General features: G+C 36.3%; 1 long non-coding RNA gene and 1 pseudogene across 1 annotated transcript; both read right to left on the bottom strand.

Annotated features, from left to right (window-relative positions):
- Window positions 1-5339: 5339 nt before the first annotated feature.
- LOC147480548 (uncharacterized) lies at window positions 5340-7882 on the bottom strand (annotated as a pseudogene).
- A 9765-nt stretch (window positions 7883-17647) lies between these two features.
- LOC147480547 (uncharacterized) lies at window positions 17648-19756 on the bottom strand. Its single transcript, XR_015206258.1, has 2 exons — window positions 19427-19756; window positions 17648-18304 (listed from the first exon to the last, which is right to left on the bottom strand). It is a non-coding gene; the product is annotated as an uncharacterized LOC147480547 (long non-coding RNA).
- Between the last annotated feature and the right edge of the window lie 340 nt (window positions 19757-20096).

Below are 20096 nucleotides of genomic sequence, written 5' to 3'. Positions count from 1 at the left end.
TGTGCAGAAAAGAGGTTGTCATTGATTAACTCGTAGTGAAATGACCACTCGTCCCTAATACCTCAAAACCAATGGAATTGAAAGACACTTCAAGCTAATACTTTTTACGTACACACAGAAACTAGAAGTTTAAGCGATTATAAGAAAGTGCTCATGTTCTAATTTAGAGTATTACTTGAATTGATTCCAATCAATTGTGTTTACATGGGCTGCAGTTAACATTTTGGTTGGGATTTTTATTTATAAAAACTAACTTTTATTAAGGAAAACACTAGAGGGCTTTTATATATTTGGGGAAATCCTGACCTCCCCAATACCAATACAGTCACAAAAATCTCTGATTTTTTCAAAAAAAAAACGTAAAAGTTTCCGAATTGACTAGTTACCAATTTCTAAATGAATAAACAATAAAAAGGGTAAAAGTCTTATAATTCTCGTTGTTTACCAATTTTTTAGCGATCTTTTCCGATTTTTTTTTTATGACAGATAACTTTCTATTCATTTATTTTTAATATTTTATTTTTGAATTGCAAATATTGGTAGGATATTGTAAGATATAATAAGGGTGATCTTGGACATACCCAACAAAACACTCCCTGCATTTCCCCAAAAAAAAAAAAAAATAAAAATTTAAATCACATTTAGCTTCCTAAATTACCCTTCTTTTTTATTAGACGTACCCAAGATATTTATTGACTAAAACAAGTCATTTACTCTACGTAATTCAGAAAAAAAAAAGACCTCGGTTTTTTTTTTTTTTTCTTCTTCTCCAATAACCTCTTATTCTTTTATCTCATCAATAAACATGCAAACACCCACTTTTAATTTAAATCAATCATACCAAAGTAATGAGGATGAATACCAACGGAATGAAGATGAAGAAAAAAATAAAAAATCAAATTTTGATGAATGGGAGAAAGCAGAAGATTATTATACTTTGGATTACTACAATGAACAGATACAAACACCAAACAAAAATGTGAGTTTGTTTGCAATATTAAATAAAGTGCTATTTTTTTTGGGTGCATACTGAGTATAAGAAACCTAAACCATTTTTTTTTTTATAAAATTTTACTTTAAACAGCCTCATCTTATTAGTAGTGCATCTCTAGGTATTGGACAAACACTTACATTATTGTTATCATTTAAGATGAGATAATTTATTAAATTCTAATAATTGTAGCAAAACAAATCGGTGGTTAACTCTATTGTTATTCTTATGATTAGGAGCACTCGTGTACAATACGAGAGGAAAAAGATGTGTTTTTATCTCAACACATGCTATATCATCTCAAATCTATCAAGCTTGAATGTTTCTATGGAAGCGGCAAAATTGAACTCAAAATTTTTGAATATTTATTGAGACTCATGGTGGTACTAGAGAGCATCTATGTGAACGATCCTCGCCCACAAATGCTAAAGATGCTAAGGAATTGAACAAATTTCATATGGAGCTTCAGTCTCGCTTAGAGTCTCCACAAATTTAGCAATAATTTTCTCCAACCAAGAGACTGTGGTGCTTCATTGCTTAACGGTATATACTTGACTATGTAATGGTTTCTGATTTTAGCTTTCCTTGAATTAGTTGTCAATATACTCAATGTGTATACGCTTGAACCCAACTTGGGATTTTTCAACACGCTTGTTCAATATTATTGTGTTTTGTTCGAAAGCAGAAAAAATGAGGAGAAATTCAACAAAAACACTACGTAAAATCCACTAACCGATCATCCATTACTATTGAGATACGATTAGTGAGTCTCAATGCAAAACATTGTCGCCGAGTAGTGAGACTGAATAGAAGCCCGGATTAGTGAGTTGGAATAGATGCCCAATGTGGCGGGTCCGTGGGACTATAAATCTCAATGTACAAAGCACGGCGTGCAACTGAACAGTTGAATTATGAATCCGACCTGGTGGTATATTTAATCTAAGGAAAGTTTTACTTCCACAGCAGAGAAGAATAGACCAACAAAACTTATCTATTTGTATTCACAAAGATGAGAGAACGAAAAATTTCCCGCCATAAATTCAGTTTAATCATGTAAAAGAGATTTGCCTTGGGATGCAATGACAAATACAAAAGACATATTACATATGGATATCCAAAGCATTAGAAAATTAGTGGTTTCATGCCCAAAGGCTTTGCTGAACTGGTGCTTGCGTCTGAAATCTTAATAATAAACACAACCTCCACACATGATCCTCTTGCATAAAGAAAAGGAATAATTACCAACAAAGAAAAATACAAAAAATTTACAATTTACAAACTACAAGAAATATATCGACCAGTTGCTCTAGCTGTAAAACATTGATACTCTAGCTGCTCTGGTTGCATTCCACGCGTGTTAAATGTGTTGTGGAGTGCAGATACCCTCTCAAAATATATGATACAATGTAAGTAAAGCTGTAAAATCATAAATGAAGTTGTATGCAAATTGATGTCAAATTGAATATCTATTAGTCCTGTCTCAATTTTGACATCTCAATCCAAGGACCCAAAGAACTATCAAGGCTAAGGACTTGTTATTTAAGCAGTAATTCGTTCAGTTAGGTTGTTAAAGAAAAACTTAAACGATAGCAAAGAGTGACAGTAACCCCCTAGAGTATCTAAAGATCGGGCTCAAAAGTATGTGAAGAAAAAAAATGGAACTTAAGAGGACCTATCTCCCTCAAATTGGATTTGTTAAGACCTGAGGTTAGAATTGCGTGGTTTGGTCCTAGCCTAGTTGAACACTTGAATAGCACTTGGCCTTGAACGGATGTGATTGACGTTACTTTTTGTGTTACCGCTCTCGATAAGCCTTCTATCTCCTTACTTCTTTTCATGTTATTTTTGTAGAAATAATCCTATTTGTGTTCCATATCCCTGTTAGAACATCATATCCACGATATACTCATCTGCTGCAACCACCACGCATACATTTGCCTATTTGATATTTGCAAGAGAAAGTTTTATGCAGTTATTATCAACAGAACAACTCTCCATGCATTATTTGTCTTGTATAATTTGTGACTTAGGAAGTTAGTTGACATACCCATTGATATCGAAGGACTAAGATCTCTTACACCAGCCTACAGTGGACCAATGCACCACAACAAAAGTGTATTCATTTGATTAAATGAATTACTGAAAATACAGTTGAGTTTACCTACAAAAGCTAAAGGTATTGAGCACTTACAAGCATGAATGACTGGACCTTCTATGACGCTTTCTTCATCGCATTTCCTTCCTCCTAGGGGTTGAAGCACAACCTTGATCGCATTATCAAAAACAGCTTTGACATTCTACAAATCAAAACCAATCGGTAATACATTGTCAAAGAGCATTAGATGAGAACTATTTCTACTTGAAAAATCTTAACATACCCAGGCGCCCTCATTTCCAATCACTAAGAAAAAAATCAATACCAATCAAATTCATATAACCAGCACCTACTTCAAACAACCATTCACCATTCACCAAAATGACTACATTTCAATTCATAAAAGAACCCAATTCCTTTTTGCAAGGCTCGAAAGGGTTTTTTTTTTTTTTTTCCACTTTGGATAGAAGTTACAGTGAGGATGAAGAAGAATGTGAAAAGAAACTTTCACTAAAAAAAATGGTATAAAATAGAAGTGTAGTTATTTTGTTTTGGTGTTTTTCTTTTTTTTTAATCCTTCTACCCTTATGGGAAATACCCCAAAAATATATGGGAGATATTATTGGATTTAGGTAGTTATTGGGGTATGACAAAAATTTATGTTAGTTATGGGGTATGGGAGTGCTTTGTTGGGTATGTCCAAGATCACCCTATAACAAGACTTTATATTTACTAGCAAAATGCACGCATAGCACTTGGTTAATATTGAAAAGTAAATAAGAAGCACAACAAATATAATAGTTTTAGGTAGATAGTAGATACGTACTTGGAAACTCACATTATAGATTTGCTTATTTTGTTGCAGCTCTTATAAATGAGAACACTTTGATGTAATATATCTTAACCAAAACAATAAATAAATAACACATTGATGTGTGTAAGCACATTATCTAAGATTAAAAATGTGTATACTTGTATATCTGTGCAACATTTTCCAAGATCCAATTCATTTCAATGCAACAACCAGAAAGTATAAAAAAAAGTGTTAACAAAACACCATCATTGGCATACATCTTACAATTAGTATGACATCTTGAATATAGTTTGAACACACCGCTACATCCTAAATCAAGATATTACATCTTTCAATATCTATGTGCGCATCTTGTACAAAGCTAGTGTACTTTGGATCCCATACAATTTCTGAAGGATCATCAGTCCTGCATTAGATAGTCCTACTTGGCACACACAAAAGGGGGAAGTGTAGGCTTATTTTAGTTCTATGCCCTTGTTGGTGGAAAGGTTTCATGAGGTATGACTGACTACTTCATTACAATTTAAAAACAATTAAGTTTACTATCTACTCAAAATTTGAGTGTAAAATCATATTATATGAGATGGTAAGAGTAGCTAAACAGAAACCAATGTCTGCTTGCAGTAGGACTCGGGGTATTCTTTCAGTGGCCCAAATACCCAATCAATTTTTTCATGTTACATTTTAACATCTATAATTACAACAGAGGAGTTGGGATGTTCTTCAGTTATGACGTTGACACATATCCTAATATGCTTATGGCCAACCATCCCGCATCTTTGCTACTTATTAACATTAACAGGACTTCATCAAGAAACCTAGGTCAACCTTAGTTGTATTATCTAAAAAATCAAATAAAATATCATTCAATCAAAGTACGTAATAATCGAAAAATAGAAAAGCAAAAACGGGTGGAAACCTCAACTAAATAGTATAACAGAGTAATAGACCTTCGTGTACATAAACTTAAGTATATATGATATTGTGCGTGAAGACACGGATTAGAACCAAATAAAACCCTTAAAAAAAAAAAAAATAACCATTGACATTGGCATTTCAGTAAAAATTTAAAGTTTGAATTTTTATGTGTTAGAAAATTTTTATTGTGCTTTATTTGACGGGAAGATTAATAATAATTTCAAATTGACAAAACTGGTTTAGTTATTACGTGGATACTTTTTGATAAGCATTTCGAAGTTTTAACATTTATATGTATATAATATATTATGTATAGCACGCCCTTTGGGTGCAAATAGAATGAGTCTTTAAGAAACTTGATTGTTTGTAAGCCAATTGGGAGCCATTGAGAAAGATCGAAAAGCATAAACACTACGCATATGCGCTTTTGCCAATTTTATAACCAAACATGGTAAAATAGAACAAAAACAATCACCATTTTAAAGCAAAATATTTGTTCGTCCATGTTTTCTCCAATCATTTTACAACAACGAATACAAAACAAAGAGCATGCTCAAAAAGTAAACAGATGAAGTCCTTCCTTTGTCAATTGTCATGTGATGAAGTTGCAGGAACATTTGGTGGTCTAATAAAATAGCACTTGTGCTAAGTCCATTAGATGAACCTGCAGTCCCAAATGGAACAGTAGTGTACACACTCAGAGATGTATTGCTCGATTTCCACCTTCTTCTTTCCTAATTGGGGAGCTTCACACTATAAAAACATACATATGTGTCGCCAGTCCAACGTCACTCCATAACCTATTGGTGCATTCTCTTCTCTTTGTTGGTCCCTTTGTTTGGTTGTTCTTATTCACCACCTGCAAGTATATGTGCTAGTTAGACTACCATGTAAATAATGTGAACAACTAAATGTGCAAATGACATGTAGGTTTTCTTCAGAAGGCCATTGCATCCGCCTCATCCTCCGGACGTGATTCTAGACTAATAAAACTTGTTATAAGCTTTTTTTTCTTTTTTCTTTTGCTTGAGGGTTTAAAAACGTAATGTTGAGTGTAGTGCTATGACCTCAAACCCAAAACTACATCAACCAGGCTCTGTCATAAGGCTGGTTGTCATGCGAATATTTAATTCAATAGAAGCACATTATTACAATATGAACTTTGGATCGTAGGCACCTGTTGTCATAAGTAGATATTTAGAATTCAAATAATACCTAAATCAAATATGAAGAAGTTCAATGACATGCATGTTTTCATGTTAGTAGCGGCATGTGAGATTGTTGAGTACATAGACAATGAAGTAAAGAAGTAAATAACAAATTGAGGATTTTAAAAAAGGTAATACAAACAGAGGGATACATTCATAGATTTCTAAATCGTAGGAATGACATGCATTGATCTCATATGTGATTGAAAGACAATAAAACATAGCTACAAAACTCCAAATGAGCATCCGCATGGGACTGAAAGGCTTAGGGAGAAAATAGTCTCCATAAAGATGGCCTTATAGGATTTAAAATCAGAGGTTGTTGTATGACATATCACTGCATATAGTACAACATAATCGGTTCAGTTGTTCCACATGACCAAGGAAAGGAACACCGGCTTGAATAGATGGAGATTAAAACTTCCCTTAAGTCATTGATATACATGTTCTCCACAATATAAAATATGTTAAACAGGTGAAGAACTGAAAAACACCTAAAAGGGTATAAAATCCATATAGTAGCTCATGAATCATATATAAACACAAAAATCCTCTAGAGAAACTTGACACATCTAAGATCAGATAGCAACTTACCAAGTGAGAGTCCGTAGGAGGTGGACAGCTTTATCGCTTATAGTATCAATCCAACTGAATATCATGTTATGGTAGCCATAAGGTTTTCCCGTCATGCTCCGGAAAGCATAAGCCCATGCTGCAGCATGCGTTAAACTTTGCACGCAAGTCGTGGTGTAACGGGAGCAATGCTACCTGGGATTAGAGTTATCCTTCAATGCTAGTTCCCACCACTCCTCCCACGGAATTACCACTATGATCTCCTCGTCCCCTCAAAATAACCAAAGCACACTTCTACTTATAATGATTTATATGCTTCTATACATTAAAGACAAAAAATCATAAGGATATAAAAAAAAAGTTTAGTGAAACATATAGAACTGTTTACTTCTTTTTCATTTTGAAAGTAAAAAATCTCAAATAGCCTCGTTATAGAAGTATCATCTTAATGCAACTATGCAGTACGAAATCACTAAGGAGTAGATAATTTTACAATCCTAACTCTTCTAATTCTGAGGAATTCTAAGGATGAGCATCCCACAAGATGCTATTAACATACCTTCTCATTTTCATGTCCTGATTCACCAACCCAGAGATTTCCCATATCATCCTTTAAACAGATTTGCAGCAGGACCAAAGAAAAGCCCCGCCACACATTTATCTAATGTCTCAAATCCACCCCATCGACCACGAATCTTTGAGACTGCCAGGAAATCACCGGAATGGACATTGTCTGGATTGATCATTGTAATCCAAGGCTTAGCAAGTTTTTCAAATGATGCTCCCATGTGCTTCTGTAAAAAGGCTATGTTCCAGTTATGCAACCAGAGTTTGAAAAGAAAGGTAAAACATCGATCAGAGACATCAAGGTTCCAAGCATCCCTGATGGCATAAGAAACACAAATATTCCATGCTGCTTTACCTGATGAAAAAGAACCAAAACTATCCTCTCTGTCAGACATAATGATATTTATATGCTGCAAAGCAACAGAGAAGGTGAAGAACATACATATTCCAATTTTGCAGGCTCTTCCCATGACTCAATCTCCAATGTATGCTCCCTAGCAGAAAAGTAATAGTCCCAGGTCACCCTATAGGGTGTTGCAAATACATACTGAGATCCATACAGTCCAAATTGCGGAGCAAAGACTTGTTTAAGGAGAAAAACAAAAGAGAGGGAGAATATAATTGCAAAGTCCGAGTAATGTGAATAATAAGGCAAAGGACCCTATAGAAAGCCATACATGATCTAATGCAATACGCCTTACACAAATATCATTCATATTTGTAAGAAAGCAAATTAAAGTCATCGATCAAATGGTGAAAGATACAAATAACCTATAGATCGCCAAATTACGTTGTTGATGCACTAAAAAGGGAAGCATGTATGCCAATTAGTAGCAATTGTACTAAAAGCTTTCATGTAAATGAGGTCGCTATGCAGCCAAAGAAAAGTAAGGTAAGATCGTGTTGCGAGACTTAAAAAGTTCCAAATTCATGCATTGAAAATGTTCTCTCCCATCTTAGGCAACTTAGGAGCATTTAAACATACTAACAGTGAACAACTTTGTGTCTTTGTGTCTTGTACTCTAATATACTTCCGATTTGATATCATTAGTATGTCATGAGTCATTTTTACATAAATTTCCATTGCTGCAAATATATGTCCACAGAGGAAGAACTTTGGTCTAGTGTCAGTAATATACTTCTTGATTCTATATCCTACATAAACATATGTGATGTGAATTAAAGGCTAAAAGCAACTTCAATCAACACACCAATGATAAACTAAGGCTAATTCTAATACCATGTAAATAATGTGAACAACTAAATGTGCAAATGATGTGTAGGTTTTCTTCGTAGGCCATTGCATCCGGCCATTCCCTCCGGCGTGATTCCATACTAATAAAACTTGTTATAAGTTTTTTTTTTTTTTTTTTGCTTGAGGGTTTAAAACGTAATGTTGAGTGTAGTGCTATGACCTCAAACCTAAAACGCACCAACCAGGCTCACATAAGGTCAAGTTGTCATACAAATATTTAATTCAATAGAAGCACATTATTACAATATGAACTTTGGGCTGTAGGCACTGCTATCATAAGTAGATATTTAGAATTCAAATAATACCTAACTCAAATATGAAGAAGTTCAATGACATGCATGTTTTCATGTTAGTAGCGGCATGTGAGATTGTGAGTACATAGACAATGAAGTAAAGAAGTATAGAACAAATTGAGGATTTTAAAAAAGGTAATACAAACATAGGGATACATTCATAGATTTCTAAATCGCAGGAACGACATTGATCTCATATGTGATTGAAAGACAATAAAACATAGCTACAAAGCTCCAAATGAGCATCCGCATGGGACTAAAAGGCTTAGGGAGAAAATAGTCTCCACAGAGATGGCCTTATAGATCTTTAAGACCACAAAACTTGTCTATTCGTTCACAAACTTAATAAGAGAGAAAAATGCATTTGTATGTATGATTTTTGCTAAGGATAGAAAGTTTAAGACAAAAAAAACACCCTTAAAGAATGTCCCTTAAATTGAAGTATTCTACCTCTTGTTTATCAATGACTAAACCACTTAAAAGATAATGTCAATAAACTTATTAACAAAGAAGTACCCCTTTTTCTTTTAAATCAGCTAAGCAAGATTCTAGCAGTCTATGGTAGTCTCATATATCCACATATCAATGCGTAACCTTTTGGACCCATCCCATGTTGTAGTGCTGCTTGAATACAAAGGTTAACAATGTCTAAACAAATGACATAAAAAATTATTTACAAAGAAAAGCATACCTCAAGAGCCACCTACTACGCCGTTGGATGAGAACTCAAGCCTAGATAATCATTTCCCCGAAAAGAGAATAAGCTTTGAACGACTCTGTGGTTTCATATTTCCATTACCTCCTATAAAAATCACAAGAGCCACTGTCTTTCAACCCAAAATTTACTTTAACTATCAAAAAAGAATGAATGGTTATTTACCGAGCTAGGAACATTATGAACCCATTCCCCGAAAGTGAATTATGAGAGTTGAATTTCAAATCAAGAACGGTCCCATGATTATAACCCATCGAAAAGTCTTGAAATCTTTTTCATGTGTAGTTGTTGTTGAGACCTGAAATGGGTCAGAGTGAACGGTAGATTCAGTGTATCTAGTTTAGATCTTGCTTTCTACCAACGGTCCCAAGAAGAAGTCATTTTCGAGACAAACAAAACTAAACCGATTCTGTTCAACCGATCCGAGAAACCAATTTAGAGCACCCCCAATAATTTAAATGACAAAACTAAAAAAAAAAAAACCAACAAATGAAATACACAAACCCATTGTAACATCGAGGAACAACAACAAAACATGTATAGAATTGAACAATAACGACAAATCCATTCAAGAAAATCATAGAAAATAAATAAAAAAAAGAGGCGCATCACTGTTAAACTTACCAAGTTCTTGAAATCAAGATAGTGAGAAAGTTCAAGTAGATAGTTTTTTTCTTCTTGAGGGAGAGGGAGTGAGATTTGGAGAGACAGTGATATTAGAAATGATGTCCGGTACCAAAATAAAGTAGGGAGATTTGGGGATAAAGCAAGCGAGAAGAAGTGAAGAAAATAATAGCTTCAGATGTCCTCTCTAGCCTCTCTTTTCCATCCTTTCATGCGTCTTGTTTCCACCGTCTAAGCTATAGGAAGCTATATCAATATGCTTTTAACTATGTATATTAATTTGAGTTCCAATTAATGTTGAGGCATTTAATTATATTGATTCCTAATTAGTATATCACCTCCGGATGTTGCATCGTGAGTGAGACCCTAAACCAAGACAACAACACGACCCTTCAAACACTATTTTGTATCATAACCAAAGCTTTGCGATACAAATTCTTCTAGTTTTTGCAGTGAACATATAGGAAGAAATGTGGTTATTAAAAAGACAAAAACTTCAAGTGTTAAGTAAATATTACCTCGAGAAAAAGAGTGCATCTTGCTAAACATACAACATGATGATATTGTATGTTTAGCAGATTTTTGAATCCCTTTCAAGATTCTTGGCTTCTTTCGGGTTATATTGCTAACTTAAAGTCAATTGCTTTGTTTATGTTATCCAGTTGTAATGCTATTACATCCATCGTAAAAGTGACCATATCCGTTCGAGAAATCAGATGTTTGAAAGTTCATAATGGTAGTCGCATTTGTTTGAGCATATGTTCTTATTGGTTCTTATTGTTGTTCATTTAAATTAATGCACAAAAATTCAAGTTAGATACAACAGGGATGAAACAAACTAAATAAAAAGAAATGTAACTTACGACATTGCTCAAAGATCAATGTCACCTCGGTCCTAGAAACCCATGAAAAATCGACATAAATCCATCGATTCAATCAAAAATAAGTAGATGTCACGTGAAATCATAGCCTCCAAACTATCCAGGGAAAAAAGGCCAAACAACTAATCAATGACCCTATGAATAATTTGATTAAACAGCATAGGAAACAAATTAAGACTAAAAGCTCTAAAATAAATCAGAAAAAAAAAAATTGCTTTGGTGATGCTACATGGGTTGCTGAATCTGTTGCTCAAGTTATGTAAGGTGCATCTACAATTGTTAATACTCTTCTTTTATTGTTCTTTCGTATCATTTAGTTCTGACATTCGGGGAATCGGAGGTAGTCTAACAACTATATTAACGAAGTTGCAACCTTGACGCCATTGAATCTGTTAAGCTTGTTACTAACATAAAGACGTTGCGGGGACTATCATTTTCCTTTTTATCAATGGTGAGAAGCATAGCATGTAGTCACGGGAGAGCACGAATTGAATGGTTGTGGACCTAAGATCAAATTGTGTTTGACCATGTAGGAGCCAAATATGCAGATAGCCAATCCATGCAGGACTCAACTTAAGCAATATTCTAGGAATCTACTTACTGAACAATCTAATCACCAATTGAATTCTCCTACGGCAGATCAGATAGACTCCTAGATGAAGATTCAAAATGAGAAAAACATAACGTTTAATTTATTGCCACTATGACTGCTCTGCGATGTCATTACCATCTAACATTGAAACACCAGCAAAGTGTACTGCAATAACTTCTTGTATTGTTATCAAATGTATAAGGTCCCCATGACCCATGTACAATCACTTCACCGAAAGCCGATCAAAATGCAATGTCACTTTAGAGGCCTAAACAGAGCATGGTTTTACTCTAGGTTCGGATGATTTGCAAAATTAAAGTTGAAACAAAAAATAGATCGCGTAAGAGCAAGAACATAGAACGGCAAGGACCGGCAAGTGGAACTTATTAAATGCAAATAAAATTGATTTGTTTATGACCATAAGATGAAAAGCCTATCACAACCGCAATCGAACTTGGTTATTTATCTAAAAATCAATTAACTTTTCCTTGTCCATTGGTAAGTTCTCATTATAGCAAGGGAGACACACGGTATTCATTGGAAGAACCGAAAATCCTAATTTGGGCCTAAGATCGACGACGTCGTCTCTACTCTCTAGGAGTCTAGGTACATTCTCAATGCAATGAAGACTAAGTGTTAAGAGTAATTGCCTCACACTTCTCTCCAGCATTGGGACTCAAATCACGAGGTAAATGGCTTTTCGGATTCCCACACACTCGTTATCATCATGCTCCATTTCATCTTTGAATATATATACCCACCAAGTCTCATCAGCTAATAATCAACTGAATAACTGATTGTTGTTCCAGTTACAGCTATAGTTGGCTGTTATGCCGACTATAACAATGATCATATGAATGGTACAAAAGATTCATTCTTAGCGTAGTCCGAGCGAGCCTCATAAAACGCTCTGAGCCACACGTGCAAGTTTCCTGCAGGATTGAATGTTGTCGTCCTTTCAACCCACTCCCTGGGTTAGGGATAGGGAGGCCTCTTAGAGACAGGCAAGGTATACTGATGAGTCACACCCTTAAAAAGAAAGAAAGAGTTGCTCGTCACTGAATAGAAAAAAGGATCCGTTCTTGACGTTAGAGTTAATGGCGCCGTCGAGGCGAACCCTAACCTCTGGTGCCCGCATAAAAAAAAATGCGGCTAATATCATTTTACAAGTCGTAAGATTGCCAAACCTTGTGCCCTCATAATGACGTGAGCGCCTAGTGATTTGCATCAGTGTGAAGTCTCTCCCAGATATCGAAAGTTTGGGCTGCAAGTGGATTCAACCATAGTACAAAATATCGGGATATGACAAAATATCGACTTCTGATTTATGGATATGTATCGTGGATATATCCCCCTCGCGGTGGGGATATATTACATTGGGGCATCTGCAAATATCGTGGATATATCGAGATATATCGATAAATATCGACAAATATCCACAAACTATGTGTGGGTATTTCTGACTGCAAATATCGTAGATATATCGTGATATATCGACAAATATCGATAAATATCCACAAATATCGACAAATATCGACAAATATCTATATTTTCTTTGAATGTGGTCATTATAAATGTTGAATTTGATAAGTCCTTACAAGTGTGAATAATGGAGAAGATTGTGATGGGTCGAGTTTTGACTGAGCTCACTTTGGGACGAGCTACCTACATATCAAGATTTTGTGATGAACTTGAATCAAGTCAGACATTGTTCCCCTTTCCTCTATCACCAAGTCCCCTGTCTTGATGAGAATAAATGAGCTTTTAGACAAATATTTATAAAGCCGATCGATACTACGACTTTAACTAACACAGCCTACGTTGAGCGTTCTTCGCCCATTAGTGCATGTGCCAGGTTGTCACCTCGTTCTGGACGAGGTGTTATGTTGTAACGATCTATCATGAGTCCTGGAGGTTATCACCTCATTCTAGACAAGGTGTCATGTTATAACGATCTTCCATGAGTTTTTCTGATTCGTGTTGGACACGTGCATAATATATATAAATATATTATTCCCTCACAGTCATACTTTTAATATAAATTACTCTCTAATACTCAAAAATACACCTCAGAATTCCTACATATTACATTGACTTTTCATTCTTTAACAATGAATCTTGAATTTTTTTTCTACATATTACAATACTTGTTGCACTTGCACCGAAAGCGCTCAATCATATAGCGATCTATTAGATCTTCATTTGTGATTGAATCCATGATGAGAGCGTGAAGGCCTGTAACCCTGATGTCCATAGATGCCTCGCCTATAGAGTCTATCCAACACTCTAACGTCTTCAGGAGACGACCAACACAACTCCAATCCACTTCATCAGTTGTCAATATGACGTGTTCAATTACATCACTTGCCAAAACTATGCTCCCACTAGTATCCTCCCCATCACTGCCATAAACCGCATCCATCATCTTGATCGTGCAATCTACAACATATTGTAGCCGCTTTGGTTGAAGCCAGGATTTTACATCCTTCAATGGAGTTTGTTATTTGGGACAATAGGGGAAGCATAAATAAAACATAATAGAATGGTCTTGGTTCGTCCTCACCCTTGATGGAAAGAAGGTACTCGAGAAGATCCAGAGCCTTTAGCATGCAGGCAAAGGGTGATTCCGCCAAGTACTTCCCAACAAACAACACTGAATCAAGAAGATCCTCTCCTTTTCTATGATCATGATCCTTTGCCTCTTGCAAGAACTCTAGAACCTTACCCATCGTCTCGTTCGGACCATTGACCATCATTATTTCCATGTTTTTATCAATATAACTCTCATTGATTTCAGAGACGTTTTCTGCTGAGACCGATTTCATCATCTTTTCTTATGATGATTAATTACTTCACGTATGAATCTTCAGCACAGATGCGCGCACACAAGAACAACTAGCCCTAGCATTTCCAGAGAGATAAGAGATAAGAGAACGAAGATAACAATAAAATAGTCACTGAATACCAAAGACACGTGGCATCTTTAATTATTACAAAACTCAGGACGTGATATAGACCAACTAAGCAAAACCTAAACTACACAGAGACAGAAAAATCCTACAAAAATTTCGGCAGAATTTCCTCTGTATTTTCGACATTTCATAAATTTAAATCCTGTCATAACCTTCAAATCCAATAAAACTACACCCAACTACTAAAGAAATATCGATTCGCAGAACCGCTACTTAACCATCTCGACTAGTGCCGTTAAGTCAAGTAACCAATCCTCGAATCAAAAAAAATCCTACAAAAATTTAGGCAGAATTTCCTCTCAGATTTTCAACATTTCATAAACTTAAATCGGTCATAACTTGAAAATCCAATAAAACTACACCCAACTACTAAAGATATAATTGATTAGAGAACCGGCTACTTAACCATCTCGACTAGTGCCGCTTAAGTCAAGTAACCAACCCTCAAATCAAAAGAAAACAATTTATATACAAACAAATCCCAGAAACCCTAATATAGGTCTTATACAATACAAACTAACATACATACATCTCTACGTTATCATAACAACCTCAACAATATACATCACATCCTCCACACTACTTATACATCAAAACCCATCTTCCAAAACAAAAGAGCTCAAATATGATACAACTTCATCATAAAACAAATAAAATTGATCAAATATAATACCTTCTAGCCGCGATTAGGTCTCCCACTGCTGTTCTCCATCTGCGTTCCAACACAGAACGCACCCCCATGCAAAAAACATATTATGAGGGGGTAAGCATAAAGCTGGTGTGAGTGGTTTAGAAATAAGGCAGGTAGTTCCTCCCTCATAGGCATCGTAGTTCCTTATTACCCTTAACAAAATAATCAAAGTATCATATACGCGATTATACAAAATAACTATATTTAACTTTTCTTTTACCTTTACCCAAGTTAGTTTTTCATAGGGTAGACACGCGCCCTGCACAAAGAGTTAGTAGGGTCTACCCTCTTGCAAATCACAATTCAATCAAGCTTAATATAACTAACACTTAAGACATTCAGAACTTAACTATATCATCATATTTTATTTATAACATTGCGCACAAATATCCTTAGCCACCCTTAATTTATAGTCACTTCTACACACACTCGTGGATCGATACATATATCCAGAATGACAATGCCGGGTGGACTAACATCGCCAAAGATTCCTTCGAGTACTTCCTCCTCTAGTGTACCTAGGGCTCGCTCTCGATTCCACTTTAATAGAAGGGTAGGTCGCTTTCTAGGTCCTCATATTTGTCGAAAGGCGTTGTATGCATCCCTGTGCTTCCTTGGCAACGGCCTTGCATTTCTTGGCATACTTAGTTACAAAGAGCAGCCTTCCTTCAAATTGGCGTTTGCAATCGCCAATGTCATCCTCTCCAACGCCTCATCATTACTCTTCTTCGATGTTCCTCCGCTCCCTCTTCTCCATCTCCCCGGATAGCCCTGGAGATTCGCCAACTCGTCCTTCACCTTCTCCAAATTTCGCCACTCTCCAACTCAGCCGATCTCATTGCTATCCGCTTCAACTTTTGATATCCCGGCCAACAAATGTATAATGACACATAACATCTAAGTTCAGATCGCTTCATCAAAAAATAAATCAACACCTCACGAACATCAAAGCTTACCAAGCATTGAGCCGGATCCATCGCTCTTAGATTCTCGCCTTAAGCTCTTGGTGTCCATCTCCTCCCCGTCCCCATCCAAGATCTGAACGCCCAGACACCGCGATCGGGGCCACCTTGAAGCTTCTGATCCGTTTTCTTCACAGAGCACTCGTCCCCGGACCGCCATCAACGTAGACCAGGGCGGGCGATCCGGTTAATCACTAGAGATCGGTGGTGTTACGCTTCTTTCTGCCTCCCTTGGTAAAAGCGGCAGCCTTCCCCTTTCCAAAGCCAGTTGTCCATTCCAAAACCCGCGGCTCCGGATCCACTTCCAAGACGGGCATCATCAAGTTCAGTCCCAAATTTTGACGTTTCTCCCGCTTTTTCCCCGGTTAAAATTCGGTGGTTTGCAAAGACAAGATGCGCACCTTTACCACCCTTGGCCGCCCTCTCCTCGAGGCACCCGCACTCCGCCTTCGCCACTGAACTTCCAGAACAAACTCCACCTCCTCCAAATCAAAGAGACCCTCCCTCCTATTCCCCGGAGGAGCAGGCCCAAGAGTACCAGCCCTCCTCTCATGCGGTTCACGAAGCGAAATCATAATCCCCGACAACTCCCCGTCCCCCCAGTCGCTTCGACGACCTCACAAATTCCACTTCACTTGCGGGGCGCTTTCCTGAACTAGATGCCCCCGCATCACTACGTTCTTTACCATCCTTTTCCTCTCCTCCCCCCCGTCACCGGTTCGCCCACCATCCTTTACAAAATCCGATATACAATACTTTCGTTAACGGATAGGGAAAAGAAAAAGAAAAACATGCATAATATTAAGCGAAGAAATTATGTGCATCCGCCAAAAGTAGAGAAACAAAGCTTCTTTCCATAATTCGTAATAATTTAATCTTAGGTGATTAATTGAACTATTCAAGGTCCAAACTCCAAACAAAGGCCCTTTAACATAAAAAACCACATAGCAAACATCCCCCAACTAAAACCTCCCAAGATTTGAGTCTAGACTTTAGAGTAGTTATATGTTGTTTGTTTCAAGTAACAAGCATATTACGCTTAAATACTAATCATTTCCTCAAGGTCGAGAATCATCTCCTAGATCGAAATCCTTGACTGCTATTGGATTTCCATTTTGTTTTTTCGCTTGACGAAAGGTTCTTGTTTTTTTTTTTGCTAAATCTTAGTGATGTACACACTAACACACTAGATTGTCCTGACCCTGATGCATGGAGTTGCCTACTCCACTTCTCAAATTGGAAGAATGATTGATAGACAAGCAGACTGATACTTAGAACTACTTTTCTTCCTAAACCACCAGTCTTTAGTCGACAAAATCAATTATAAACTTTGGATAACCTGTTACAGATTTGTTCTGATCATCTTCCCTCAATGAACTCATCAAAGATATCAATTTTAGAGAGAGAAAAAGTTGTGAAGAAGGAAAAAACTATATGACCATAAGAGCAACTATTCTGTGAGCACTAATGAAGTAATGAGTATATCTTCCGAGGTATTGCGGATAAGACATTGCCTATATAGATAGAAATGAGGAGAGGAAAATATAGAATATCACACTTGCATTTTTTTATGTTACAGTCTTGACCAAACACAAAAAATGGAGAAATATTATATAAAGACAAAATTTCTTCCACCACTACGGCTCTTTCTAATATTCCATCACTGTCTTTGACAAAACATATCAGGAATGATGAAATCTTCAAATGACTAGATTACACTTGCCGGTAACATATATTGAAATAGTCCTACCATGAAAACCCCTCTCTTACAAACATCGTCAGTGTCATACCTATATTCCATCATAAATGCCCCTACGAAAACTACAGTTAAAATAGAGGTCAATCGGCCACAACTGTAAAGATCTAAAGCTAGTACATAAAACGGAAGGTCAGAATTCAGAAATACCACTTCTAGCTGAGTGCTTCTTCGCTGAGATATATAATAGGATGGAACTACTTTCTAACTGATAAAGATTACAGAAACCCCTTCCTAGAAGAAAATCGCCAGTTTTCCCTCGCAAACATGTCTCACACGCCGCATTCTAGCTAGTAGGAAAAACTTGCGCCTTAATTCCGTATGGCAAGACATATGGCATTCTTCAACCGATTCCAGTGTAGGGGTTTTGTCTATTTTTGACAAGCCACAGAAACACCTATACGTTTGATTTATTACTCTTAAAAGCTACAAATATATGAACAGACTTAAGAAGCAATGATGATTAAATACAAAACATGGCGGCGCAAAACTGTGCTGGGAGCCTGGGACTAACATATGGTTTATGTTCTTTAGAAGTTGGAATGTAGGTTATATGAGTTATATTATACTCATTTGAGTAAGTGGACAAAGAAAAGGTATGACCATTATAACATCGCATAAGAACAGTTGAGATTATCAACTGTAGTGAAAGGATGCAAAAATAGTTACGATGAGCGCGTAAGGAGACGATGTACAGGAAAATTAATTGACATCAATTGAGCATTTTTCAGTGAAGGTCAATAATAGCGGGCACTGCGAGAGTACACCCTAATGCTAGTTGGAAGCCCCAAATGACATAAAGGTTGCAAATAGTTATGGTTATAGCAAGAAAGTTAAGATGACAAATACCTTGTTCATGGTGATCAATTGAAATACACAAGTCAAAGAAGACAATGAAAAGGATTAGAGCGCATCAAAGTACTTCAGACATTGTCAAGTCTTACATGGAATGGAGATGGCCTAAAGGGTCATGCAATGGATGTCAAAAACATATACCACTAGGGCCTAGGATGATATTGTAATCAATAATTAGTAGAGTAGAAATATACTTAGGACAACAATACGACATAATGATTATGGAAAATTGGAGGTTTAAACTTTCACAACTGCCTAGACTGGGTAAAACCAATAAATTTCAGTTCACAAGAATATGATCCCATTAACTGATTAGGATTGAGTACGTATAAGTAAAAGGACTTCGTAATTAACATGAAATCACTGACTATACATCAAACCAAATGGTACTCTAAAGCCCTTGAAATCAAAAACTGATCTAAATGATCTAACTCTAAACCCATAAATAGCTGAAAATAGAGAACATGTTCAATTCCATTATATAAAGAACTAGTATTGGAAAAAAAAAATACAATACGAATATGCATTGTTTTACCAGATATGAGTGCCAAAATTCCAGAAAGTGGGAAAGAAAAGTTTTGTGCCCAAGAACAAACAAACATATGACAGAGCATAAAAAACAATACAATTAAATGTGAAAGTATTTGTGGAGGAAAAAACTCACTTGTTAAGTTTGGGAGGTGTGTGAGAGACCGAGAGTGGAGAAGAATGAGCTTTTATAGCCATGTTCATTTCGCGTGGGAGAGGATAGAGTCACTCGCGTGGGAGAGGGTAGGATTGTAGGAGTAGCCTTTTCTGATTTTCCTTCGTCAGTTTGCAATCACCAGCTCCAATTATCTCCAATTATCTCCGACAATATCGTGAACAAAACATATCGTCGAAATATCGTGATATATCAACATATATCGTCGATATTTGCACTGGTATATATCCAAATTAGTATCGTGATATTTACGCCCTTCTCTGAAATCTCGATATATATCGCGATATATCGCGATATTTTGTACTATGGATTCAACAACGAAGTCAGTTAAAAGTTACACTTTTCAAGCTCAAGCAAAGAATAGATAGAGACATCCATAGAATAAAGGTGCCTCGTGCAAATCGAATCGAACAAACCAATGAGCTTATTTACCACGATAAAAAGTCTATTTAGCCGGATATGTTGATATGACCGCGAAGCTTCCTTTTAAACAAATAAGCCGGACTTTAACCAATGCACATGATTGCAAACATGCAATGAAGTTTGCCAACCCTTTTAGCTAGGGATATGTCTCATAACTCGATAATCCTACCTCGTAGCTTCTAAAATAAAATTCTTCTTAATTTACTCA

The sequence above is a fragment of the Coptis chinensis genome, chromosome 8 (assembly GCF_015680905.1).
Source record: "Coptis chinensis isolate HL-2020 chromosome 8, ASM1568090v1, whole genome shotgun sequence".
Classification (NCBI taxonomy): Eukaryota; Viridiplantae; Streptophyta; class Magnoliopsida; order Ranunculales; family Ranunculaceae; genus Coptis; species Coptis chinensis.
The sequence above is the reverse complement of the archived record's forward strand: the minus strand, read 5'-3'. Positions and strand labels throughout refer to the sequence as shown.